We start from the raw sequence: 26,254 nt of genomic DNA, 5'->3' as shown, positions 1-26,254 counted from the left end.
CTCAAAAAACAATGAGTCGGAGTACAGGAAGGAGATAGAGAGCTTAGTGACATGGTGTCATGACAACAACCTCTCCCTCAATGTCGGCAAAACAAACTTTGGAGGGAAAAAAGAGGACATTAGATATCCTTGTCAGATAAAGCAAAGGAGAATTCTGGAAGGTTCTATGAGAACAACAAAAGGGTAACTAGGGACAGAATAGGTCCCCAAAGGATCAATATGGTTGTCTGTGAGTGGAACCATGGGAAATGAGCAAGGCCTTGAATGAGTACTTTTCATTTGTGTGTGCCATGGAGAAGGACAAGGAGGGTGGTGAGTTCAGGGGAGGGGACAGTGACATCCTCGAGGATATCGACATTACAAAGGAGGAGGTGTTGAAAGACCTAAAACACATAAAACCCAGAAGTATCCTGGGACTTTGCAGGAAGCCAGGGAGGAGATTGCTGGAGCCCTGTCAGAGACTTTTGTATCATTGATAGCCACAGGAGAGGTGGCAGAACACTGGAGGGTGGCTAATGTTGTGCCTTTTATTTAAGAAGGGCGGCAGGGATAATCCAGGGAATTACAGGCAGGTGAGCCATACATCAGTGGTGGGATAGTTATTGGAAGGGATTCTGAGAGACAGGATTTATTTGTATTTGAAAGCTGAGGACTGATTAGGGATAGTCATCTTGGTTTTGTGTGTGGGAAATGGTGTCGCATGAATTTGATAGAGTTTTTTAAAGAGGTGACCAAGATGACTGACGAGGACAGTGTGGTAGATGTTCTGCACTGGACTGTAGCGAGGCCTTTGGCAAGGACCTGCATGGTAGGCTGGTCTGGAAGGGCAGAAATAGGTTGAAGGCAGTTATGTGCTGGCCTACATACCCATGTCTCCCCCTCTGTACACATCTCCCCCTCTGTACGCATCTCCCCCTCTGTACGCATCTCCCCCTCTGTACATGTCTCCCCCTCTGTACATGTCTCCCCCTCTGTACGCATCTCCCCCTCTGTACCATTCACCCCCTTCAGCTGAACTGCCAGGAATGCAAACATTACCTGCCTTCCACAGACTCAGAGCTGGTCAGTTATTATTCCAAGTATAAATATTTCTTTAACCGCACAAGGCCCTTTTCACAAAACAATCACAAATTAATCAGTGCTTTTCAAAAACACCTTCTAATAAATACAAAGATATAACATGCAATGTTTACCTAAAATATTCAATTTGTCTTTAACATCTTAGTTATTGATGTGAGTTCACACTGAACAGACTCACTGTTCTGTACAGCTCATTGGCTTCTCCACCCACCACCCCAAGTCTATGTGTGTGCCAGGTACGTCTTTCTCATCTCCTATCTGTATTGCTGCTGCATGCAATTCAAAGTTGCCGTTTGCCTTTTGCTGGACTTCCAGGTTCATGTTGTCAAAACTTCTCATCTGCAACAGTTGCCCCACTGCCCACCAGTCACAGAGTTGTTCCGTACAGAAACGGACCATGTCCACGCCAACCTTTTTGCCCAACTACACGTATCCCATTTGCCTGCATTAGGATCACATCCTTCTCTGCTTTGCCTATTCAAGTGCCTGTCTAAATGCCTCAACGTAGTGACCTGTACCTGACTCCACCACCTCCTCTGGCAGCGCCTTCCAGATATCAACCCCTCTCTTGATCTTTGACCTATTTGAACAACAGGGTAATCACAAAAACACTTCCCAATCTATTGTGTCTTTCACTGATAATGTGATTTTCATATCAACATCATCTCAGAACCATTGAGTTCTTTCTCCAGTTTAATGAGCGTGTTGAGGCCTGACTGCAGCACAGTGAGTTGTGAAGTGGTGGAGAATGGGAAGTGGCAGTTGTGGTGAGTGAGGGCTTGTCAGTGCCACTGAAACCAGCAGCACTGCCACGTGTGTGCCCTAGGTATTCCTCCGTCAACATTACAGGTTCTCATCTCTGGACAGAGGTCCCACTGCCTTGGGAAATGTTAAAGTGTTCGATGCAAATTAACAGGCTGGTGATGGTGTCCTTAGTGGAACAACATCAGAATTCTTGGATCAGTGCCAATGATCCATTGATCAGTGGTCAAGGTCCTTAAAATTTATTTTTTGTGATGACCACATGTGAAGATTACAAGGACATTCAGGACTGGGGAGAGGTGGTCTGGGACATTTAATTGCAGTGCTGGGAGTTAGCAGCTGTCCTTACATCCCAACATTTCATGGGATGGAAGAGCTTGTCCTGTGAGGTCAATTGTCCAACAGACGCTGATGGAACTCACCACAGAAAGTTTGGGCAGGTCCTTAACTACACAAGCACTCTGTGCATGAGAACAGTTACATTTTGTTGAACACTTGACTTCTGCAGCCCAGACAGGGGGGGCAACATAAACTGTGGGTGCTCACCCCTGCAGTGTTCTCAGTGGGGGTTCAAATAAACATGCAAAAATAATTACTTGCTGACCCTTCTTAAAAACTTTCTTCCTGTCCTTCTCTTTCCACACCTATTTAACCTGGATTCAAACTTTTTCTTTCTCTGTCTTCCCTCTGGGTCTTTGTCAAGTCTTAATGGTAGAGGAGAAGGTTTGTCAGATCCACCACTCACTGAGGTTCAAGCTGGCTTTGTGTGATCCCATTGCTTTCTGAGACGAAGAACGAGGGAAAAAGCACCTTAGCCGTGGACATCTCCCCTCCACCCCCCACACATGAGGGATTAAAGCTAACTGAATAGTGCAGATATATTGAGAGCTCTTTGTTGTCACTGGGCAATGCTGTTTTACTGCAGAATCTAACAGCACATTCACACCCACACAGCTGGCATCTGCACAAAGCCAAACTAAAGGTAAATTGTTTGCAATTACCAGAAATTCTCCAAAACAAAGCAACAAGATATGCTCTTTGTCATGACTGAGGGCTTCAATGTTAAATGCTTTTCACACAATTAACGGGCTGGTCCTACAGACTGGACACAGGCTGCCACTTGGGCTGATTACTCTGGGTTGTGCTGTGTCTATTGCCGAGGTTAGTGGGGAGGAGGGGGATGGTTCCCAACAACTCTCATCGTTACAGCCTGTCTTCAGTAGTTTTCTCCTGTTGACACATTCTCTTCAGATTCTCTCACATGTTCCCAAGAAGCATTTAGCATTTCTTCAAGGGTGTGAGAACAACCTCATAAAGTCTTCACAGAGACTGTTGAAGAATTATTGTCGGCTGCAGAAGAGCTGAGTGAGTTGGACTGAATCAGGCTCAACCAAGGGACTGCGGTTCCACAGTGGAGTTATATTGAATTAATAAATCCCACTGAAAACCTCAGGGAATTATAATCTTGATTTCTTAAATGCCCTTTGTTTTTATTCTCTCTGCCTTTACAATTTGAAACCTAATAATAAATACATATACAGGACATAACATACTTTGAGGGCGTAAAATGTCCATTAAAATGGAGTCATAGAGATGGAAACAGGCCCTTTGGCCCATTGAGTCTGTGCTGACCATCAAAAACCCATTTACACCAATCCCATTTTATTATTCTCCCCACGTTCCCATCAACTGCCCCAGCTTCCATCCCTCCCCTTCATGAGGGGCAAAATCTTCCTCAGGTTGACAGGCTGTGACTGGCAGGTACCCCAGAGCTGGGTGCTCGGGCTCCATTGATTCACAATTTCCTGAGGACCAAGCTTCACGTTTCCAAGTTTGGTGATAACACAAAACGGGGTGGATGGTGAGGAGGAGGGGGATGTCAGGGAGGTAGAGACAAGCCTCATCAGTGGGCGAGGACGTGGCAGATGTGGAAAAAATGTGAGGGCTACCTCGGTGCATGAAACAGACAGGCAGAGTATCTTTATAAAGGTGGGAGACTAGGGAACGTTGATGTCCAATGGGGCTGGTTCACAAGGCACTGCAAGCAAACAGGAAGGCAAATATACATTGATCTTTATCATGAGAGGATTGTCTACAGGAGTGAAGATGTCTCACTGGAATTGTATAGTGCCGTGGTGAGACCACAGCTGCTGCCTTGGTCTTCTCACCTAAAAGATAATATACCAGCCAGGGTGGGAGCGCAGGGAGGTTCACCAGACTTGTTCCTGGGACAGAACTTCACTCTGTGAGCAGATGTTGAGTAAACCAGACATGGTATTCTCTAAAGTTCAGAAGAATGAGATGTGATCTCACTGAAACTGACAACGTTCTTACAGGGCTCTACCGGTGCAGGGAGGGTGCTTCTCCTGGTTGAAGAGTCTTGAGCAGGGATGTACAGACTTCGAATCAGTTTTGGACACAGGGCTGAAATGAAGAGAAATGACTTCACTCAGAGGGCGGTGAGTCTTTGGAGCAAAACCTCAGGGCTGTGGAGGTTCCATTGTTGAGTCCATTCAGAGACTGGTATTTCTGGAAGTGAAGGGAATCAGGGGATGTGGGGATAAGGCAGGGAAATGGAGCTGAGGTCAAAGATCAGTCCCAGTCGCAGTGAATGGGGGAAGAGAATCGAACCACCAAATGCCTTCTCCATTTCTCATCTTCTTATGTCATGACCTTCAGCCAATCTCCATCATTATTTTGAGGTGTGAGAAGACACTCAAAGACTCTGAGACAAAAGAAATGCTCTACCATAAAACCAAATTATGATGGCTTGGTACGATAGCCATCGACTTTGTGACATCAGTTGAAAATTAAACCATTTCACAAATCCAAATCACCTATATCACAGGACTTTATTGCACTGCTCCCCCGTCCCTGTGGGCTTAGTCTGAACGTGCCAAAATCATAATTAGCTTTGTCTGAGCTTAGTCTTTTTCGCAGAAGCCGTTGTATAATTATTTTTGCACATAGCACATTCATTTCACAATCAATTGAAATATCTTTCATGTTATGGGTTGAGGATTTGTTCTCAGCAGGTTACATGAGCTGGAGATTTTGCTGTTTGCTTCAGATTGTTAGTTCAAAGACAGGATTTCCATCTTTTGTGGTTTTGTTCTGCTGGAAAGTTTGCTCAGGGCCTACACATTAAAAATTGACAAATGTTCAGGTCTGATTGTTGCAAAACCAGCATAACCAGGGTTTGGAAAATTGCAGCAGCCAATTCCATGGGAGAGTAAGATACCCCTGCAGGTGAGGCCAGCGGATGGACAATTCCCAGGATGGTCTCCTCCCACAGTTAGTGTGGCAGTGAGCAGTTGGAGAGTTACTTTTCCTTATCACTGGTGTCATTGAGAATCCGGACAAGGTGATCTGGTAAAGATGGTCTCTTTGCTTTTGTCCAGTTGGGTAGGACCATACTTACTGAGTTCCCTGGAATTGCTATTGGTTTATTATTGTCACATGTACCGAGACACAGTGAAAAGCTTCTGTTTTGCATGCCATCCAGACAGATCAACCATACCTAGTAAAAGGAAAACAGAATGCAGAATGTAGAGTTACAGGTACAGAGAAAGTGCAGTGCAGGTAGACAAGTAAAGTGCAAGGGCCACAACAAGGTAGATTCATTTTTAACATGTAAGAGGTGCATTCAAGAGTCTGATAACGGAGGGATAGAAGCCGTCCTTGTCCTCGAGCCCGGAGGTGTGTGCTTTGGTCTTTGGTGCTTTGGTTTATTGCGCCCTTCCTAACTGTCCAGTCACAGACAGACCTCCATCCACTTCTCTCCCCATATCCAGGCCAGGACCCTCTGGCACAGCCCGAGATCTAACCTCGAATGTCTACCTTGCTGCCCAAGCTGCTCCTCAATCACGTCACCTGAAAACGCAGTCTCTATTTGGTATTGGTACTGGTATTGGTTTATTATTGTCACTTGTACCAGGGTACAGTGAAAAACTTGTCTTGCATACTGATCGTACAGGTCAATTCATTACACAGTGCAGTTACATTGGGTTAGTACAGAGTGCATTGATGTAGTACAGGTAAAAACAATAACAGTACAGAGTAAAGTGTCACAGCTACAGAGGAAGTGCAGTGCAGTTAGACAATAAGGTGCAAGGTTACAACAAGGTAGATTGTGAGGTCAATCGTATATTTCATCCTTCATGTTGGGGGTACTCAGCATTCCTTCATCATCACCTCCCTGGACACCTCCGTTCTCCCTAATGTGGCAGCCTGCTGGCTAACCAGAGCTGGATGAGTAGAATGTTTCTCCAACTGACTGGGAAGCCTCACATTCCTTGTCTTCAGACCCTGTTAAATGCTCCACACATTAGTCAGCCTGGCTTTGTGTGGGGGAGGTCATGTATTAAAAATGATTGAGATTTTTGAGGAGGTGATGAAGATGATCGATGAGCGCAGGGCAGTGGATGTTGTCTACATGGACTTCAGTAAAGCTTTTGACAAGATCCCCCATGGTAGGCTGATCCAGAAGGTTAAGGCACATGGGATCCATGGAGACTTTGTAGATTGGATTCAAAATTGGCTTGGCCATAAAACACAGGGGGGTGTTATTCTGACTGGAGGTCTGTGACCAGTGGTGTTCTGCAAGGATCAGTGCTGGGACCTCTGTTGTTTGTGATACATATAAATAACTTGGGTGAAAATGTGGGTGGGTTGATTAGTAAGTTTGCAGGTGACACAACAATTGGCAGCGCTGTGGACAGTGAGGAAGTTTGTCAAAGGAGTCAGCAGGATATGGATCAGTTGGAAATGTGGGCAGAGAAATAGCAGATGGAGATTAATCTGGACAAGCGCGAGGCATTGCGTTTTGGGAGGTCAAATGTAAGGGGAATGTGTGCAGTAAATGGCAGGACCCTTCAGAACATTGATGTTTGGAGGGATCTTGGGGTACAAGTTCACGGCTCCCTGAATGTGGCAACACAACTAGATAGGATGGTAATGAAGGTGTACGGCATGCTTGCCTTCATCGGTCAGGGTGCTGAGTATAAAAATTGGGAAGTCATGTTGCAGCTGTATAAAACTTTGGTTAGGCCACATTTAGAGTACTGGGTGCAGTTCTGATTGACACATTACAGGAAGGATGTGGAGGCTTTGGAGAGGGTGCAGAAGTAGTTCACCAGGATATTGCCTGGATTAGAGAGTATTTGCTATAAGGAGAGGTTGGACAAACTTGGGATGTTTTCTGTGGAGAGTTGGAGGGTGAGGGGAGACCTGTTTATAAAATTATGAGAGGCATAGAGAGGGTGGAAATGTCAAATACCAGAGGGCATAAGTTTAAGGTGAAAGGTGAAAGTTTAAAGGAGATTTATGAGGCAAATATTTTACACCGAGAGTGGTGGGTGCCTGGAACACGCTGCCAGGGGTGGAGGCAGACACAACAGCAATGTTTAAGAGGCATTTGGACAGACACATGGACAAGCGGGGGATGGAGGGATAGGGACCACGTGCAGGTAGATGGGATTAGTTAGATTGCCATCATGGTCAGCACAGACATTGTGGGCTGAAGGGCCTGTTCCTGTGCTGTACTGGTCTGTGTTCAGATCTACTCAGGATTCACTCATTTACTAGGGCACAGAAGGAGGCCATTTGGCCCACCAGGTCCATGCTGATTCCCAGCAGCCAGATTGCGTCAGTCCCTTTCCCCCCAACACGCTTACTTCCCTCAACACCCGAAACTCTCCCTCATCATCTCCCCTTTAGTTCTTTACCCACAAACCTATACAAAGAGATACATTTACAGCGGCTAATTAACCTACTAACTTGCACGGCTTTGGGATGTGGGAGGAAACCGGAGAACCTGGGGAAACCCACACAGTCACAGGGAGAACGTGCAAACTCCACACAGACAGCACCAGAAGTAGGGATCGAACCTGGGTCGCTGGAACTGTGAGTCAGCAGTGCCGGATTAAGTACACCGTGTCTCCCACGCTGGATGAACTGTCTGGGTGGGAGGGGAACACAGTCTCAGTCAGGTTTCTGAAAAAATGGAGCAGAACCAGGGCCCAGTGGGACAGGGAGACGGTCACTGGTTGGTGCCCCTGGTGTGCCCGGCACACTGTCACTGCATCCTGTAACTTGCAGGCTGGTGGTGCCCCTGGTGTGCCCAGCACACCACGTCTACACGGCATTGTTCATGACATTAATGATGCAGGGTTTCCCCTTGCTGGTGAAGCTGCTCTTCCTTTGTTATTTAACATTCAACAAGCCCAATGCTCATAGAGGAACTCGGACTGAGAGGAATCTACTCTCTGCTAGCCCCTGAACCAGATTGTTAATGGGCAGTCGGTTTCATTGATAAAATATTGTAAGGAATAGAAATGTTGCAAATGATGCTGACAGTTGGTCCCAGGGAAAGAAGTTTAACTTCAACCTTCTGGCAGGCATGTTGTCCGAGCTGCTGAGTGCTCCTGGTTTCCACTGCTTTTATTTCTGTTGCTGCCTCCTTTGTGGATCTGAAGTGGTGGAATCTTTCTCCGCCGATCGAGTGGTTCTGAGCACATGTCCTGGGTGGATGCTGATTCCTGAGGTGTGGCCTCCTGCTCTCCTTCCCTTCAGATGAAGACCTCCTCTTCCCAGTCCACGACATCCCCGTGGGGGTTCTACCTCTGTGGAGACCTCAGTGGCTGCTGCCAAGCAGGAGTGAATCCAAGGTTGTCACGGAACCCTCAGAGCACCAGCCCTGCCTCCAAAATATCCCCCAGGTCCACTGCGAGGACATAGGAACATAGAAACATAGAAAAACTACAGTACAATTCAGGCCCTTCAGCCCACAAAGCTGTGCTGAACATGTCCCTACCCTAGAAATTACTAGGCTTACCCATAGCCCTCTATTCTTCTCAGCTCCATGTACCTATCCAACAGCCTCTTAAGAGACCCTATCGTATCAGCCTCCACCACCGTTGCTAGCAGCCCATTCCATGCACTCACCACTCTCTGAGTAAAAAACTTACCCCTGACATCTCCTCTATACCTACTCCCCAGCACCTTAAACCTATGTCCTCTTGTGGTCACTTCAGCCCTGGGGAAAAGCCTCTGACTATCTACCTGATCAATACCTCTCATCATCAAAGGACAGTGAACCTTTGCTGAGATACCGTTCAGAGTTAGCTTCACTGGACACTGGATCAATCACATTGCCTGCACGCTTGATGCTGGATGAAACAGGTCCAAGCTGCACGGCCGTCAACCTCCGAGTGGACAGGGAAGGCAGTCCTTCAACCTTCCGCAGTGCGATCCCAATACTCATTCAGAGTCATGGAACAGAACCAGGCCCTTTGGCCCACCACATCCATGCTGACCTTTTGGCCCATCTACACTGATCCAGTTGCCCGCATTAGGACCATATCCCTCTAGGCCTTGCCCATCTGAGTCTCTCTAAATGCCCATCAAACACAGTGACCGTACCTGATCCCACCACCTCCTCTGGCAGTGATTTCCAGATATCACCCACTCTGTGTGAAAACTTTCCCTTCATGTCTCCTTTCAAACTCCTTCCTCTCACCTTAAACCTCTGCCCTCTTGATTTTGACACCCCTACCATGGGGAAAAGATTCTCACCATCTACCCTCTCTATACCTCTTATAAATTTATACAACTCTACCAGCTCACCCCTCAGTCTCTTTCGCTCCAGGGAAAACAAGCCCAGCCTGTCCGATCTCTCCCCATGACTAAACCCTCCAATCCAGGCAACATCCTGGTGAATCTCCTCCGCATTCTCTCCAGCACAACCGCATCCTTCCCACAGTGTGGTGACCAGAACTGCACACAATGCTCCAGTGTGTTCTAAACAGTGTTTGGTAAAGTTGAAACATAATGTCCCAACTTTTACATTATGGGAACTCTGCTGAGACTGGAGGAAGGATGAAAGACTCTGAGCACCTCAAGTCTCTCGGTGAGAGCACACGGAGGCCAAGGCCAAAGACAGGAAGGAGCGTGCAGCCATCTACACCGTCCAACTGCCCGTCCTGTCAACACCACCTGGAGATCCAGCAAAGGGGCCATCAGCCACCTCAAGTGCAGGCAGATCACAGGTGAATCTGAAGAGCAGCAAGGTTGGTGAAAGAACCAGATGCACTTAATTGTTGGTTCTGTTGTTCAGTCTGGGATAAGTAGTGCGGATCTGAAGGTGGCAGAGTGAAGGGGGCTGAAGTAAAGGACCCAGTGGGGTGGACCAGTTAATTGACGAGGTACCAAGGTCATCTTCAGGCCCATGCTTTGAACCCTTATGACTGCCAGGTGGAACTATGAAACTGCTGGATCTGTCCATGAACCAGAGTGATCCGACACCCACTCACTGCACGTGTTCCTTTGCTCTTCCCACAACACCAGTGAACCAGTCACCGTGTGAGAAGATCTTCATGACAGAATTCCTAACATTGTTTTTGCATTGATTTGAACAAGTGGTGCTTTGTCCTACTCTCGCAAGTTAATGCAACATAATTTTCTGGACACTGTTTACTGTCCTGTATCCCATGGCTAGTGGGATCTTACTGTGTGAAGGGCTGGTCCCCACATTTCTCAGAGTAAATAAAAGATATGATCAGGTGTATCTGTCCTCTCAAGCCTGCTCCCCAAGAACGTCTAAATGGACATCATTGACTGTTGAGCACTTTGTGGCCTTGTGTGTGGGTTCTTGAGATCATAAATGGTGCTATATAAATGTAAGTCTTCATACAAGCACTTCCTTACAAACCTAGGTAAACAAATGCAGATAAGAAGTACTTTAAACCTCATGCTACTGAGGAAAATTATGCAAACTTTGACTAAAGAGATTAAACTCTTTATGAAATTCATAACAAAGCCATAGTGCCAGTTACAAAGTGATAGAAGAAAGAGCAGTTCAGTGGTGACTCTCTGCACACCTGCCCCCACCATGTGTGACATTTCTCTGTCTTTCATATCCGGAAGCAAATCAAAATACTGCAGTGCAAGCAGATTCAGGAGCTGGGTCCCACCTTGACTGTGGTGTTGCTGTAAAATCAGTCTGAGAGACTCTCTGGTAGAAAGATTGACTTCACATTTTCCTGAATAGAACATTATTTTGAAACGAATGAAAGTCTTGAGCTGTGTTTTGATGGTTTTGTGGATATGATTTTAGCACAGAATTGACTGAGATGGCACTGGAGTGTGGCGACTCGTTGCAAGCTGCTCTCTACAGATTCTTCACCCCAGGTTTATCACAACACTTTGAAGTATGGATTTAAAGGCTCTTCATTGTAACCTTGATGTTGTCCTGTGGTGTTCAGTTACCATACTGCAAGATTCCACCTGATAGAGGAGGGGCCAGTCTTTGTGAGTCACCAGGCAAGTGGGCTGTTTCTGATCAGATTTGCGTCAATGTTGGAACATGGATATAGGGCCGGGGTAGAAGCTGCCCTGCTTGAGGTGTGATTGTGCCCTAAGTTGTCTCCACCCTTGTCCCTGTTCCTCACCGTCTCTTCCCTGCCTGTCTCCCTCTCCTCCTCCTCCTACTTAACAATTCTCATCTTTTGTCACACTCTTCCTCTCTCCCTTGTTCCAGGCTCATTTACAGCTCCCTCTCTCCTTAATGCATTCTGCCTCCTTACCCACCACCCTGCTCCCTCTCCCTCTCGTGCTCCCTCCCTCTTTCCCTCTCACTCCCTTCCCTCTCTCCCTCTCTCGCTCCCTCCATCTTTCTCTCTCTCCCTCTCCCTCCATCTCTCTCTCTCCCTCTCTCGCTCCCTCCATCTCTCTCTCTCTCCCTCTCTCGCTCCCTCCATCTCTCTCTCTCCCTCTCTCGCTCCCTCCATCTCTCTCTCTCCCTCTCTCGCTCCCTCCATCTCTCTCTCTCTCCCTCTCTCGCTCCCTCCATCTCTCTCTCTCCCTCTCTCGCTCCCTCCATCTCTCTCTCTCTCCCTCTCTCGCTCCCTCCATCTCTCTCTCTCCCTCTCTCGCTCCCTCCATCTCTCTCTCTCCCTCTCTCGCTCCCTCCATCTCTCTCTCTCCCTCTCTCGCTCCCTCCATCTCTCTCTCTCCCTCTCTCGCTCCCTCCATCTCTCTCTCTCTCTCTCTCTCTCTCACTCCCTCCATCTCTCTCTCTCCCTCTCTCACTCCCTCCATCTCTCTCTCTCCCTCTCTCATTCTATGACCATCAGCCCACAGACCACTCAAACAGATTTTTTGGAACCAATTCCTCTCCACGATGGGCATGAACTACAACCAGTGCTGAGGGACAAGTTCCTTCACCAGCTGCCACCACCCCCCCCCAAACCAGTGAGATAATGAAGTGGGAGGAGGGAAGCTGGTAGGGAGGGGAGGGCCTCTGGGTGATGTGGGGGAGGGTGGGGCTGGTGAGGTGTGGTGAGGGGGCTACATTGGATGAAGGAGGGGTAGGGGTGGAGAGACTGGAGGGAATAATAGTGAGGACGGCATTAAATGTGGGGTGTCCGGGGAGGGGTGCATCTGGGGTGGGATGTGGGGAGTGCAGTGTCCGGAGTAGAGTGTGGGGTGTTTGGGGAGTGGGGCGGGGCAGTTGTGGGAAGTGGGAGGTGTTTGGGGAGTGGGGGTGTCCGGGGAGGGGTGCGTCTGGGGTGGGTATGTGGAGTGGGATGTGGGGAGTAGGTGTTTGGGGAGTGGGGGGTGGGGGGTGTTTGGGGAGTGGGGTGTGTGGGGAGTGGGGGTGTCCGGGGAGGGGTGCGTCTGGGGTGGGTATGTGGAGTGGGATGTGGGGAGTAGGTGTTTGGGGAGGGGGTGTGTGGGGACTGGGGTGTGTGGGGAGTGGGGGGGTGTGGAGGTGTTTGGGGAGGGGGGTGTGTGGGGACTGGGGTGTGTGGGGAGTGGGGGGTGTGGAGGTGTTTGGGGAGGGGGGTGTGTGGGGAGTGGGGGGTGTGGAGGTGTTTGGGGAGGGGGTGTGTTGGGGGGGGGGGTGGGGATGTGTGCCTGCACAAACAGAGGATTTGCTCCCGTATTTTACTCGCGCGGCTCCGTGCGCGTCCCCGCCGTGCCGGGTGATCTTTGTGGCGGGGAGGGTTGTCTCTCGGGACACCTTGCCCCATCGTGTAGGGGGGGAGGGGTTTGTACCACTGTCCTGTCCCGGGCCGAGGAGAGATGGGGGCGGGGAGTGGAACGGAGAAAGTTTATGACGTTCGGAGTGATCCCACAGCGGGACGTCCGGAGCGGGGGATTGACTGAATGTCGTGGCGGGACCCCCCCCCCCCCTCCCCACCCCGGGACCAGGTCAGGACAGACTCGGCTCCCTCCCCCCACAACAGGCAGTTCCTGTCCGGGACCCCAGCTCCGGCATGTCAGGAGTTAATGATCCTGACTGCGGAGGTGCGCTCTGGAGAGGATCCTGGAGCATTGCGCCAACTGTTGCTTCACTGCGGATAAAATGCGGATCAGCACCGGCCCGGGCTGCAGGGAGGGCGGAGCGGGAGGCGGGGGCGGTCTACGGAGACTGGCGACCCCGCCCCTCCCCTCCCCTCCCCTCCATCTCTCTGTCCCACCATCTCCCCCTCTCCCCCAATATCTTCCCATCCATACTCCTTCCACCCCCCTCTCCCACTTCCTCCCTCAATCACTCTCCCTTCCTCAGACCCTCTCCCTTCACTCTCGCCTACCCCCTCCCTCCTTCATTTCCAATCCCCCCCAGTAACCGCTCCACTTTCCATCAACTCGTCATTTCCCCAGTTTTATTGCTCAGTATTTACTATAATCTTATTTAGTTTTATGAAAGTGCAATAAATGAAATGAGAAAAATTGAGATAACCTGGCTGACATTCTGATCAAAAACAAAATCCATTTTCATGGATTTAACCATTTCTGTTCTGTTTTACTCAACGCCAAGACCCATCTGGGTTTGCAGTATAATTAATCCCTGCTTCTAGACAGTTTAACTAACGGCAGGAATGTGTGTATGTGTTTCTGCTCACGCTAAAATTCAATGCGTTCAACCACTTTTATCTTGTGTAATAGAAATAAGAAATTAAATATTAGTTTTAATATATTTAAGTTTATTTGCAAATCATTCCAGAGTTCACTCAGTGATCTGTGCCAGTCTCTCCCGGTATCTGTCCACTAATCCATCTGAAACAGTTCATTATGCAGTCATTACGAAGGTTACAGAATTCTGAGGCTCACTCCTCCCAGGATTATCCCCAGTGTCTCCCGCTTTTCGTTCGGAGATATTGGGATGTCCTGGGGCTTGGAGTGAATCTCGAGCTGGTTGCTGTCTGTCTTTGTGATCTTTGCTCACACTATAGGAGAGGGTTGGGGGTAGGGTAGGGGTTGGGGGTGGAGGTGGGTTGGGGGTGGAGGTGGGTTGGGGGGAAGGGGTGTCCGGTCCCTGAGTCTCTCCTCTGCCCCACTGGGTGATGAAGGCAGGTGTGACTCCAGCTGTGCACTGCACATCTTCTAGCTTTGCTGCTGATATTTCTGTTCTGGCTGCACTGCTTCCACAGAAGGAAATCTTTCATTCTGTGCTTGCCTTGCCTCAGAATGCACAGTGCCAATTACCGGTGAAGGGAGACACCAGGAGACCTTTCACCCTTCAAGTCACCTGAGGTCCATTCTTGCTTCCATGTTGCTCTCGTGGTACATCCTCTCGCCCGAGTGTGTGAACGCCAAGGAACAGCAGTGTGTCCCAAGGTAAAATCTCTCGATCTGAGTTCAGGGACAGACGTGTCAGCAGGAGGGGCAGGGGTGACGGAGGCATTGGATGCCCTCACCCCAGTCTCCACCAACCATTATTCAGTCATTGGCTGTAAGCACCTTACCTGAACAGAATTTAATCTTTAATGTTCTTCTTAAACTATTCCAGGCTGGCAGTAATGCTGTAGATTAATTCATTAATTCTGCAGGATATAATTATCTTTATTTTAGAACCATTTTAGGAGTAGCCATACTGGTATGTTCAGGATATCGGTCTGAGGGGAATAGTCTTCCCTGGCCGAGATTTTGCCATCATTATTTTCCACATTTTAAATTTAGAAACATTTTGTCAAAAAACATGCTGTCTTAAATTTCTCCTGAGGTTCAGAATCAACAGGGCACCTGGCCATCAAACGACTTCAGCCATCAGTGGTGTGGAAGGAAAAGTCTGCAGTTATGAATTACTTTGCCGGATGTGCAGGGTTTTTTGCTTCAAACACATTAGTATTCTGCTGCAAACAAACTCCCATAACCATCGACCTAACAGTGACGTAAGCTGAATATTTATATCAATATTTCCAAATGCATCAAAATTCATGGTATCATCTCAGCAAAGGTTAATGTCTTTAAAAAATATTTTCACATATGTATGCGAAAGTAAAGCTGTGAATTAGAATCACTCAATTTAAACCAGGAGTGATGTGACCTGAAGATACCCTTGATTTTAGGAGCACACTGTACAGGGACTGCAGTGGGTTAGTCAGTGAAAGCTGCTCTCAGTCCATTTACAGCTCTGGCTTGCCAAGGTCACTGAGAACAGAGACAAGTCAGGGTGTTCACTGGATCAAATGTAAGACAAAACAGTCTGCATACATTAACTGACCACACACAAAAGATGGATTCAGATTTATCTGAATTCATCTCATAAAATTCACATCTATGCCGACCCTTTGAAATCAAGGCCGAACGCATGAAATGGGATCTCTTGCTGTTTATATGCAAAAAATACTTATTGTTGCTAAATGTTTTATTTCCTTTTTGTGCTGGAACCAAGAAAACTGTGGCTAGTTGTCATTTATACATCACCGACACAGTGACAATATACAGTACCTCCAGCATCTCATTAGCACAGTTTGGGTTGGATGGGGCACAGTGACCGAGGTTTCCTCTGGTGAGCCAGTGGCTCTGAAATGGCAGCTGCCCACAGTTAAAGCAGAGATGGGCATTACTGAGCATGAGAGACGTGAGGAAGAGGCTGTAACTGCATCTCTGAGCATCTTCCCCCGGTAACAGTGCAGCGATGAGTCCTCTGTTCGAAGCTAATTGGAATTACCCCACTGTTGTAAGTTAGTTGTGGGGAGCAGGTGCAAATGGCTGCATTCTCCCACATCCGCTGATCCTGGGAAGGGAGGAGGGAGATCCTTGGTCCAGGTAAAAATATGAAATGGATCAAGTATCTACAGAGAGCATAAGATGGAAAATTAGTGCCAGAGTAAAACAGAGGAGGTGATTTAAAGCTAACCCATCTGGCTGGAAAGTGCTGGATCCAGTCACCGGCAGTGTGCACCTCGCCATAACGTATCTTCTACTGAAGGTTTTCCCATGGAGTCATTATGACAGTGAAAGAGGCGTTTGGCCAAATGAATCCATGCTGGTGTCTCTGCCATCTGACTTAGATTAAAATTATCTCCCGAATGTCTGCAGCTGATAATTGTGCCTTTAAAGGTAGTTTTCTAAAGCTGCTGGTGGAACCTTTTTTGGCTGGATTCATAGAATAGTATGAGAGAGCTATTCCGCCCATTGACTTGTTACTTGCACTGTTAAAGTCCCTATTCCCTGCTGAATTGGTTCAGGATATGCTGGCTCCAATGGAGAGGATCTGCCCAGTTAAAACCCCATGGGAAGAGGAGATTTTGGGAAGTTTCTCGATGCTCAGTGATGTGCTCAGCCTTTGTTCTCAACATTAATGGTAATTCAAGAAAGAGGACAACGTTCTACAGCCCCGGCAGTGGGACAGATAGTTGCCAGAGGAGGTGGTGGAGTCAGATATAATCAGTGTTTAAGAGGAACTTTCGACAGACCCTTGAATAGGCAGGGCATAGAAGGTCAGGCACTGAATGCAGGCAAAAGGTCAGTGTGGATGAGATGGGCTGAAGGGCCATTTCTGGGCCCTGTGACTCTGTGACTTAACCATTACACACTGTTGTAAAATTACAAGTAACTGGTGACAATAATTGAAACAAACTCCCTTTCTATTGAAATAAAATTAGAAATGTGGACATTATCAGGCTGCCTGACCAATTGAATATTTCCATCATTTTGTCACTTTATTTCAGGTTTCAAGATTTGGATGTTGCTTTTGTTCCCTTTTTAATAAAGTCCCACATAAATCCCTGGAGTTTATTTTAAAAAGCCTTAACGTTGGGACAGTGAGCTGTAGAGATCAGATATATCCTCTGTTGACAGGATAATGTTGCATGTCGCATCTCATTGCAATGCACAGCCACCAGCGGCTGATCTGACTGATTATTTAATACCTGAGCAGCCTCATGCCTAATGGAAGGGATCCCTGTGTACGTGACAGCCTCCCGGTTGTGTTTCTCAGAGGCCTGAGCTGTTTTAAGTGTCCAAAGGTCTAATAAATAGAAACGTATATGTATAAGGGAACGCAGGAACTTCATGATGCACCAAATCTGATCCTGTATCTCCATCCGACCAGTGCTCTGGTGATGAAGTCTCAGACTGGAGAGAGGTATCTTTCATGATCAAGTTTTACCCTACCTTTTGCTGTCCTGTTCAGTTGCTGGTATCTCAAGCCTCCTGTCTGTCAACAGTAACTCTGGAAGGTGATGCATTTGCACAGGTATTTGTAGAATCGTAGAATCATTCTGCTTTAGGGCTGGTCTGTGCATATTCCACTGGTGAAATAAGCACCGACTGTGATTGTCAAGTACAGTCTATACTTGACAATTCAAAGCTATTTGTAACACTGAAAAAATATGCCTGAATTGTAAATATAGCAAAAGCAGAGGCTTTGTGCTAAAAACTGGAATTAATAGATAATCTGAATTGCATGTTTTGAATTAAGAATAAGGTGTACATTTTAGACTTTTTTGTATAAATATCGTGTGATCTTTTGTGGTGAATTGTGCTAGGGTGACTGGGGAGCTGAGGACAAACATTTTCATCCAAAGGGTGTGGCAGGAGGGAGTGGTCAGGAACTTACTGCTGGAAGGGGTGTTGAGAGCAGGAACCCTCAGCAGGTTTGAACCAGCTCTTGATGTGCTGCAGCCAACAAGTGAGAGACTGGCTGGGAAATGGGATTATCTCTTCCTTGTCCAAACATGGTCTGTAAAGACCAATGATTCAGTTCTGATGTCACGTGACCTGCCCGGCCCCATTTCTAGTCTTATTCAAATCAAGACATAAGCCCCAATGTTATTGATAAATCAGTAAGATTTCCAAATGTTTGGACACCACTGGACGATTACTTGGGGAGTTAAGGATTCAGAAATTTATTTTCTTGCATCCTGAAGCATCAGCTTTCCAGAATAAACCAAATGGCTTTGCAATGTTATGAATAGATGACGTATAGTTGCCACTTCTCCAGGGTCTCAGTAGGGGGAAGAAATCCAAGCTGACTTGCTGTTGGTAAATGGATACGAAACCACTTGTTATACTCACCTCACACTGTTAAGTTCAGGAGCACAAAAGGTGCAGAGATGGGAATAACCAGGCTGATATTCTTGTATCTGTTGACTGTCAGTAACCAAAGACTAATTACAGTGTGCGCCATACAAGAGGGGCTCCTACAGGCCAACTTGTGACAGTAACTTAATCAGGGACGTGGTATTAAGGTTTGAACCTTAGGGCTCACATTAGCAGGTTCAGGGATCCAGGAACTGTCACGAAGACAGGTGGGTGTTAACAAACATTCTTCAATGTGGATAAGAATAGTTCCATCTTATTTGGTGATAACTTTGGAGTAAAGAGGAATAACATTGTACACACACAGACTGTTTGCAGGATTGGGTGTAGCCCGCTCAGGAGGTCTTACTCATGGTTTGCCCTTCTTCTCAAGTCTGTCCACCATGGACATAGATCTTTGTTGTGACAGACAAGGCAACGATCACGTGGCAGCCTCAGTGAGATTCCCGACTGGACATGGGCATTTTTGGGAGATGGGAATTTGAAGGATGTTGCATCATCTGTCCCTCCCGCTGCATCAGCTGTTCTGAAGTGTGGTGGCACAGCCCTCTCCTACTGTACCACCTCCTGACTGGTTGGCCTTGGATCCTCCAGGGGCTCACTTCCCCTCTGCCCCCCACAGGAGATGCAGGGTCTGTCTGGCTGCTGATCTCCCTCTCATCCACCACCAACAACTGAACATGCCCAAAGAACAACACAGGGAGTTTCTTGGATGAAGTAACAGAGTGTGTTGATGACAGAAATGTGGCCGATGTGTACGTGGGATTTCAATGTGTGTTGGTTAACAGGAGCTGCAGCCACGTGGATGGAAATTTGGCTCAGTGCCAGAAAACAGAGGAGTAATGAGATGCTTTTGGTGCTGGAGGGAGGTGTCTGGTGGTGTTCCCCAGGGGTTGGTGCTGGGATTCTGCTGTTAGTGACATGGATCTGGGTGGACAAAGCACCTCTTTCCAAACGTGCAGGTGACGCAGAGCTTGGAGTGAAGTGTGCTGATAGTGGTGACCTTCAGGATGATGGAGGGTGCAGCCATTTAAGGCTGAGGTGAAGAAGGATTTCTTCTTGAAAAGGGTTGTCAGTGTTTGGAATCCCTTGCCCAGAAAGCTTTGAAGCCTGGAGCCTTGAATATTATCAAAGCTGAGTCAGTAGATTATTAATCGATAAGGGAGGGCGAGAAAGTGGAGCATGTTCAAGGGGCAGTTGGGCAAATCCTGTTCCTAATCCTACTGGTCTCATGGACAGTTTGGTGACTGGGTGCTGATGGGTGCAGATGATATTTAACACCAACAAATGCAGTGTTTTATTTCAGTAGGAAGGAAGCAGAGAGGCACAATCCTACAATGGGGAGAGGAACAACGAGACACAGGGGTATGTACAGAAATCACTGAAAGCGCAGGCCAGGTTGTGAAAGCGTCCTGGGCAATGTAAAGCAGGTAGTCCCTCTGCCTCAGAGCACCAGGACGATCCCAACCTCCAGTGCTGTCTGCATGGAGTTTGCACGTTCTCCCTGTGAAGCGTGGAGTTTCCATCGGGTGCTCCGGTTTCCTCCCACATCCCAACGATGTGTGGGGTCGGTAAGTGGCGGCTGTGAATAACCCCTGGTGTAGGTGGGCAGTAGAAAATGGCAGAGGGAGTTGAGGGGCACTGTGGGGAGAATGAGTTGTAGGGGAACAGGGAAATAAGGGGGGGATGGTTGCTTGGAGAAGGTGATGGGCTGAATAGCCTCTTTGTGTCATTGTCAGGACAAGAACAAGGATGTCACAACGAACCTTTAGAAAACTGTGGTTCGGCCCCAACTGGAGGTTGTGTCCAGTTCTGGGCACCGGTGTTCAGGAGAAGTGTGAAGGCTTGTGAGAAGGTGCAGGAGATTTACTGAAATGCTTGCAGGGATAAGGGATTCTTGTCACGTGGCCCTTGGGTCGTTCACCTTGGAACAGAGGAGGTTGTGAGAGGATCTGATGCAGACATTTAAAATTATGAAGGGTATAGACAAGATAAATAGAGAGAAACTGTTTCCATTGGCAGAGGGGTCAGGGAGCAGGGTAGGTGCGATTAAGGTCACATGAAGAAAAGCTTTTACACAGTGCAGGGTTGGAGTCTGGAGTGAACAGCCACAGGGAACGGTGGAGGAAGATTCCATTCTTACATTGAACGGGGTGTTGGACAAATATTGACAGGAAAATATTTCAGGGCAGGGAAGTTGCATAGTTCGATCACCTGGAACCAGCACAGATTTATTGGGCTGAATAGCCTCTCTCCACAGGAACCTTTCTGTGGAGTGGGCCTGTTTCATTGGCTGTGACGTCTGCCAACTTTGAGAAATTTCCCAGAATCAAACAGCAGCTGAGTGCAACACTGGGCTCTGAAACAAAGGTCAGCGTTTGTATACAAGCAGCAAAGCTTTGGTGTAGAAGGATCTGTAAAGAAGGAGTGTTTTCAACACCATTTCAGCCTCTTGAAAGATGGGACAGAAAGTTCCAGAGCCACTTGGTGTGTCCAGTGCAGCAGATACTCATCCTGGATACAAGACTGCTCCACATCATTCCTCATCACCAGCTTACTCAAAGGGTGAGGTAGTTAGCCAGAGAGGGAGGAAGGTTGAGTACTTCTGGATGCCCAGTCCTGCCTGGTTAAACCAGGGGAGGGCTGAGGAGTGTTGTAGAACAGGAGGACCCGGGGGTACAAGTACACAGTTCCCTGTAAGTGGTGGCACAAGTAGACAGGGTGGTGAAGAAAGCATTTGGCACGCTGGCTTTCATCAGACAGGCCATTGACTACAAGATTTGAGATGTCATGTTACAACTGTACAAGTTGTTGGTGAGCCCGCACTTGGAGTATTGTGTGCAGTTCAGACTATAGGAAGGATGTCATTAAGCTGGAAAGGGTACAGGAAAGATTCACAAGGATGTTACCAGGACTGGAGAGCTTGAGTTATAAGGACAGACTGGACAGGCTGGGGCTGTTTTCCCTGGATCGAAGGAGGCTGAGGGGTGACATCGAGGTTTATAAAATCATGAGGGGCACAGATAAGGTGGATGATCACAGTTTTCTTCCCAGGGTAGGGCAGTCTCAAACTAGAGGGCACTGGTTTAATGGAGGTCTCAGGGGCAACATTTTCACACAGAGGGTGGTGGGTACGTGGAGCCAGCTGCCAGGGGAAGTGGTAGAGGCAGGTACAATTACAATGTTTAAAAGACATTTAGACAGGTACATGGAGAGGAAAGGTTTAGAGGGACAGGGGCCAAACGCAGACAAGTGGGATTAACTTAGGTAGGCAACTTGTTTGGCATGGACGAGTTGGGCCGAAGGGCCTGTTTCCGTGCTGTATGACTCTCTGACCACATGCACCCCCTGCTCTGAGTTCACAGGATGTAGTCAGGTTGACCGTACCAGGGCCTGGGGATAGCTCAGCTGGGTGTGAGTATCTGTGTGGCAACCTCAGCACCCAAAGGCTCCTCCTTTTCTGGTTTGTTCCCCTCAGCTTCCCTCAGCTCCTTCCACTGCACCTTAACTTGGCTTTAACCATTGTATTCCCTCCAGAACGAGGGACTTCCTTAACTTGGCAAACCACAAAAAAGGGAAAGAAAATACAAGGTCTTGTTTAACTGTTTGCCTTTTTGATTTACTTGTGCTATGGATTAAATGTGTTATAAATGTGCTTACAGAGCCTGCCGCTGCAAGACTCTCGGTAATTAGCTAAGATTTATGGTTGAGAGGCATGGCTTAATTTTTTGCATACAGTGGGGCAAAGATTAAAGCAGTCGATAGTTTCTTGTGAGACATAAAGTCACCCAGGAAAAGACAGATGTTAGGGTCCAATAGACTGCTTTCTGCAGTTCTGCACAGGAACTCTTCCTGGATGCTTGGATAAATTTTGCAGTGACCTTTTCTCATTAGCTTGGATCACCAGTCGAACCAGCTTCGTGCTGATCTCCCTGAGGTCTTACAGATTACAGTGCAAATATGGCTTTGTTGAACGAGAATGCAAGCAGTTGCCTTTGCTTTCCAATGTAGTGTGACACTGAGTGCACTGTGTGAGAGGGTGGTGTGGGAAGCACTGTTATTATAGTGAAGAGACAGATAGGAAATAGTTTTCTCATCTGGTCAGGAGATTGAACAGAATAAAGATATGGTTCATTTCTGCCGGATACACCACTGATTAATTCCATGAACGTGAGAATCCTTTCAAACACTCTGCGGTTGGTGCCTCGGACTGCACGGAGTCAGCTGCTCGGACTCTGGAACTCCCTCTGTCAGTCTCCCTCTCTCCTTTCTGATGCTTGATAAAACTAATCAGATTGGCCAACCTTACGATCAGCTGACAAATATCTCTCTGAAGCTTGGTCATATTCTCTTGGATCTTCTGTACAGGGTCCTGGGCTGTTGAAGGTGTTTATAAGTTTCTGCTGAATGAATCATGGTTCAGATTCAATGAACACCCCTGAGCACTGCCGGTCTCAGCTGCAGTTCATGACTGAGGTCGAAAGACCCCAAGTTATTTCACCCCCACCCTGACCTCTGGGCTTCCCAAAAGGCCCTATGCCCATCAGGAGGCATTGCAGTTGCATTGTAGGGAAACACAATGCCTAATTCTTACACAGCAAGATCTCACAGAGAGCAATAAGTTGAAGGTGTCTCAGGGATTCTTCAGTGTGCGTGGGGGAGTTGGGCACCCACCAGAGAGGATAGGGTGGGGACTAATTTTAATCTCTTTTGGAAAACGATGCTCTGATAATCCGAACTATCTCAGCGCCTAGTGTCAGCCTGGGATATGCACTCAGATCCTCAGCGTGGGGTTTGAAGGGACAACATCATTAGGACCCCACCACTGAGTCAAAGCTGAACGTTAATCAGAGCACTCACTGACCTGAGGCCGTGCATGTGTCTAACCGTGTCTGTATCATCGTCCTTCACAGATGCAGAGGATGCTGAGACAGGTCGGAAAGTGGATCATTGGTGGGAAAGTGGATCCCATCGTCTCCTCTTCTCTGCTGGGATGGAACCAAAGGAGCAATTAAATGGGGATTTATGTTCAGTGGATGCACTGTACCACCGCATCTGGCTGTTGTCTACATTGGTGTAAACATCCCCTTGGTAAGTCTCGTCCTGAGTTTTACTGGGGACTGAAAGCTGGGAACTGGACAGGAAAGGGTTAAATGAACAGTTATGGCCTGCTAGTAACAGCAAACTTAATGGTAACACAGCAAGATCCCACACAGAGCAATAAGTTGAAGGTGTACCAACCCTTAATGATATTGTACAAAGATTTTATTCAATATAACACACACAAAGTGCTGGTGGAACTCAGCAGGTCAGGCAGCATCTATGGAGGGGAAAACAGTCGACAGACAGTTCTAAACGTTATCTTCCTTATCAGTCTTGCAACTTATCTGTCTGTGGTCAGGTTCCAGTGAAGGCAGTTATCCAATAAACCAGCGCCGTGGCCTCACTGAACCCTGTGAACCAGTGGGTGGGGAGTGGCTCTGAGTTGCGAGGGGGTGTCCTTGCTCCGTGTGGGATGGTGGAGACAACTCCACACTGAATTTGATGCGGCTCCTACCTGCCTTCTCCCAGAGAGGGAAATGGACCAGTGCCCCGTGACCACCCGTGTGACCATCGGAAAGTTTCATCAAACATTGCTCATTTCTCCAGCAGTGCCCTTGTGTCCTCTCACTGACCACGGCCTTCCTGCGAGACTGAGGTCAGCCTGAGGTGGGAACAAGGCCCAGTGGGTGTCTGGGCTGCAGCCCAGCTCAGTCCCTGACCGGTCCCTGCAAGGTGCTGGTGGAGCAGGGCCAGAGTCTGAGCAGTGACGGTTCCGAGAGGAGTGCAGCTTGTGACCTCCACCAAGGTTCATGAATAGAGCAGTAAAACTCTGGAATGTGACAGGAATCCTTGTCTGAGTTCTACTCCAAGTCCACTTGTTGTTCTGACCACGTGCCGGTGGACTGTGATTGGAGGGTGTGTGGAAGACATTCCCTCTGACACTCCTGATGTAGAGATGGAGCAGATTACATTCTTCTTCTGGCCTGGATTAGTGACAGTTTGAATTTTGAAGAGATTAATTGGCTGCAGTTTCCTTCATCACTTGAAATAGCTGCAGGTTTTGCAAGCTGGTAAAACTGCCAACAGTCTGAACAATCGAAGGAAAATCAATACTTTAGAGGCTATTATTTAATGCATCACTTTGCTGCCTGCCAATTCATGTTGCCTTCATTGTGTTTTTGTTGGATGCCTGTTTCTGACCACAGATCTCCTTCACCACAAGATTTCCACCACAGGCTCTCCATCTCACTCCTGCCCTTGTAGGATCCAGACAGCTCAATGTCCACACCCTCCTGCTGCCTCACCCCCATCCTGAGCTCATCCAAATCTCTGCTAAAAATACAAAGAGCTGCACTGCGGGAAACCTGCAATAAAACAAGGTTGTCTTGTGGGTGAGTGAATGGGAACAGTTGGGGAGTGAGAATATCGACTAAAGAATGTAGGAGTTGTGAAATGCAGAGTAGGAGGGGAAGCCCAGCAGGTCAGGCTGGACACGTCCCCCTGTCCCAGGGGAGAAACAACAACAAGCTGAGCCGATACCACAGCCAGATGACTGATACAGACCCCAGTCTTCCCCATCAGAGACATCCCCCTCCCCCACTCCCCCCACAGCTTCTTTTGTCTCCTTCCCAGCTCTGACCACGGGCCTTCAACCTGAAACGTTGACTCTGTTTCCCTTCCCACAGACACAGCCGGACCTGCTGACTGTTTCCAGCGGTTTCTGTTTCATTCCAAATTTCTGCTGCTGATATCACCTCTCCCATTCACCCCTCAACCCCCATTCACCCCTCACCCCTCACTGTTCACCCCTCACCTCCCCTGTTCACCCCTCACCCCACCTGTTCACCTTTCACCCACCCCATTCACCCCTCACCTCTTCCACTCACCCCTCACCTCTCACTGTTCACCCTTCACCTCACCCCATTCACCTCTCACCCCTCCATTAACCTGTCACCCCTGACCTACAATGACCGGTACTCAGTTTTAAAAACTCTCCATGTTTTCCAGTCCCACCATTCCTGCTCCAACCCCTGTAACTCAATCCCTCCTGACACCTCAGAGATCCCACCACTCCACCACTGACAGCCGTGCCTTTACCTGCCTAGGCCCAAACTCCAGAATTCCCTTCCTAAAGCCATCTCTCCCCATTACCTTTGGATCTTTCTTCTGAAAGCTGCTTGAGCAAGTTCAGACTCTTCCTGTTATCTCTCACATGGTTTGGTGTTGGGCTTGTTCGATAAAATCCTGCATCACTCTCTGGTATATTTTACTGCACTGATGATCACAAAGAAACACAAATCGTTTCTTTGGTCTTGCTCTATCTGGTAATTAATTGTGTGACTTGCTGAGTTGGCCAAGCCTCAGACTGTATTATGCCTCGGCTGGTTTCCTTTGTCCGGATAAATAGGTCTCCTGAGCAGTGGCACTGACTTTGAGCCAAGTATGCATTTAGCGAATATTAGTATGTATCTGGATTCCAAAGACGAACACAAGCACTGATAGGATGTTGGCTCCAAGCTCAGACCAACAGTACGGCAGAGGGACATGAATGAGCTTGAGGGTGACTTTGGAGAGTGATGTTTCTGAGGAAGGTGGAAGGGAAGGAAGTGAGAAGTTGTGGTAAAGTTTCACAGTCACTGCGGGGGAAACCACTGGAGAGGAATTTGTGGCAGTGCGACTTTGAACAAAAAGTACAGACTTTCACCTCAGTTTTTAAACATTTTCACCAGGTTAGAGAAACAGAATTGAAACACTTGAGGTTAAAGTTCAGGAGACTGATCAGTGGACAGTGAGACAATCCATCGGCAAGTCATTCAAGAAACGAAGCTGGGAACCATTGCTGAGTTTGTGTGATGAACGAGGTTTGGGTATCGAACAGGCTGAACACCCCCCACCAACCCCACGATGCACGGGGAGAGGGGGAGAGCCAGCAGGGCTGGGGGACCGGGCAGAGAGAGCTGATTGGCTCACGGTGGAGTGGAGCAGGGGTGATACAGCACATGAGGTAGCACAAAGAACTCAACACCTTGGGACC

At 48.0% G+C, this 26,254-nt stretch overlaps 1 long non-coding RNA gene across 2 annotated transcripts in view; it reads left to right on the top strand.

Moving 5' to 3' along the window:
- Positions 1-26,254, top strand: part of LOC127584594 (uncharacterized) — a 34,802-nt gene that overhangs the window by 5,555 nt on the left and 2,993 nt on the right. For both annotated transcript variants that reach the window (XR_007958407.1, XR_007958406.1), the window contains one exon: positions 23,091-23,268. This is a non-coding gene — a long non-coding RNA (uncharacterized LOC127584594). The remainder of the gene's footprint in view (positions 1-23,090; positions 23,269-26,254) is intronic.

This window comes from Pristis pectinata, chromosome 30 (genome assembly GCF_009764475.1).
Source record: "Pristis pectinata isolate sPriPec2 chromosome 30, sPriPec2.1.pri, whole genome shotgun sequence".
Classification (NCBI taxonomy): domain Eukaryota; kingdom Metazoa; phylum Chordata; class Chondrichthyes; order Rhinopristiformes; family Pristidae; genus Pristis; species Pristis pectinata.
This window is presented reverse-complemented; position numbering and strand designations above follow the sequence as displayed.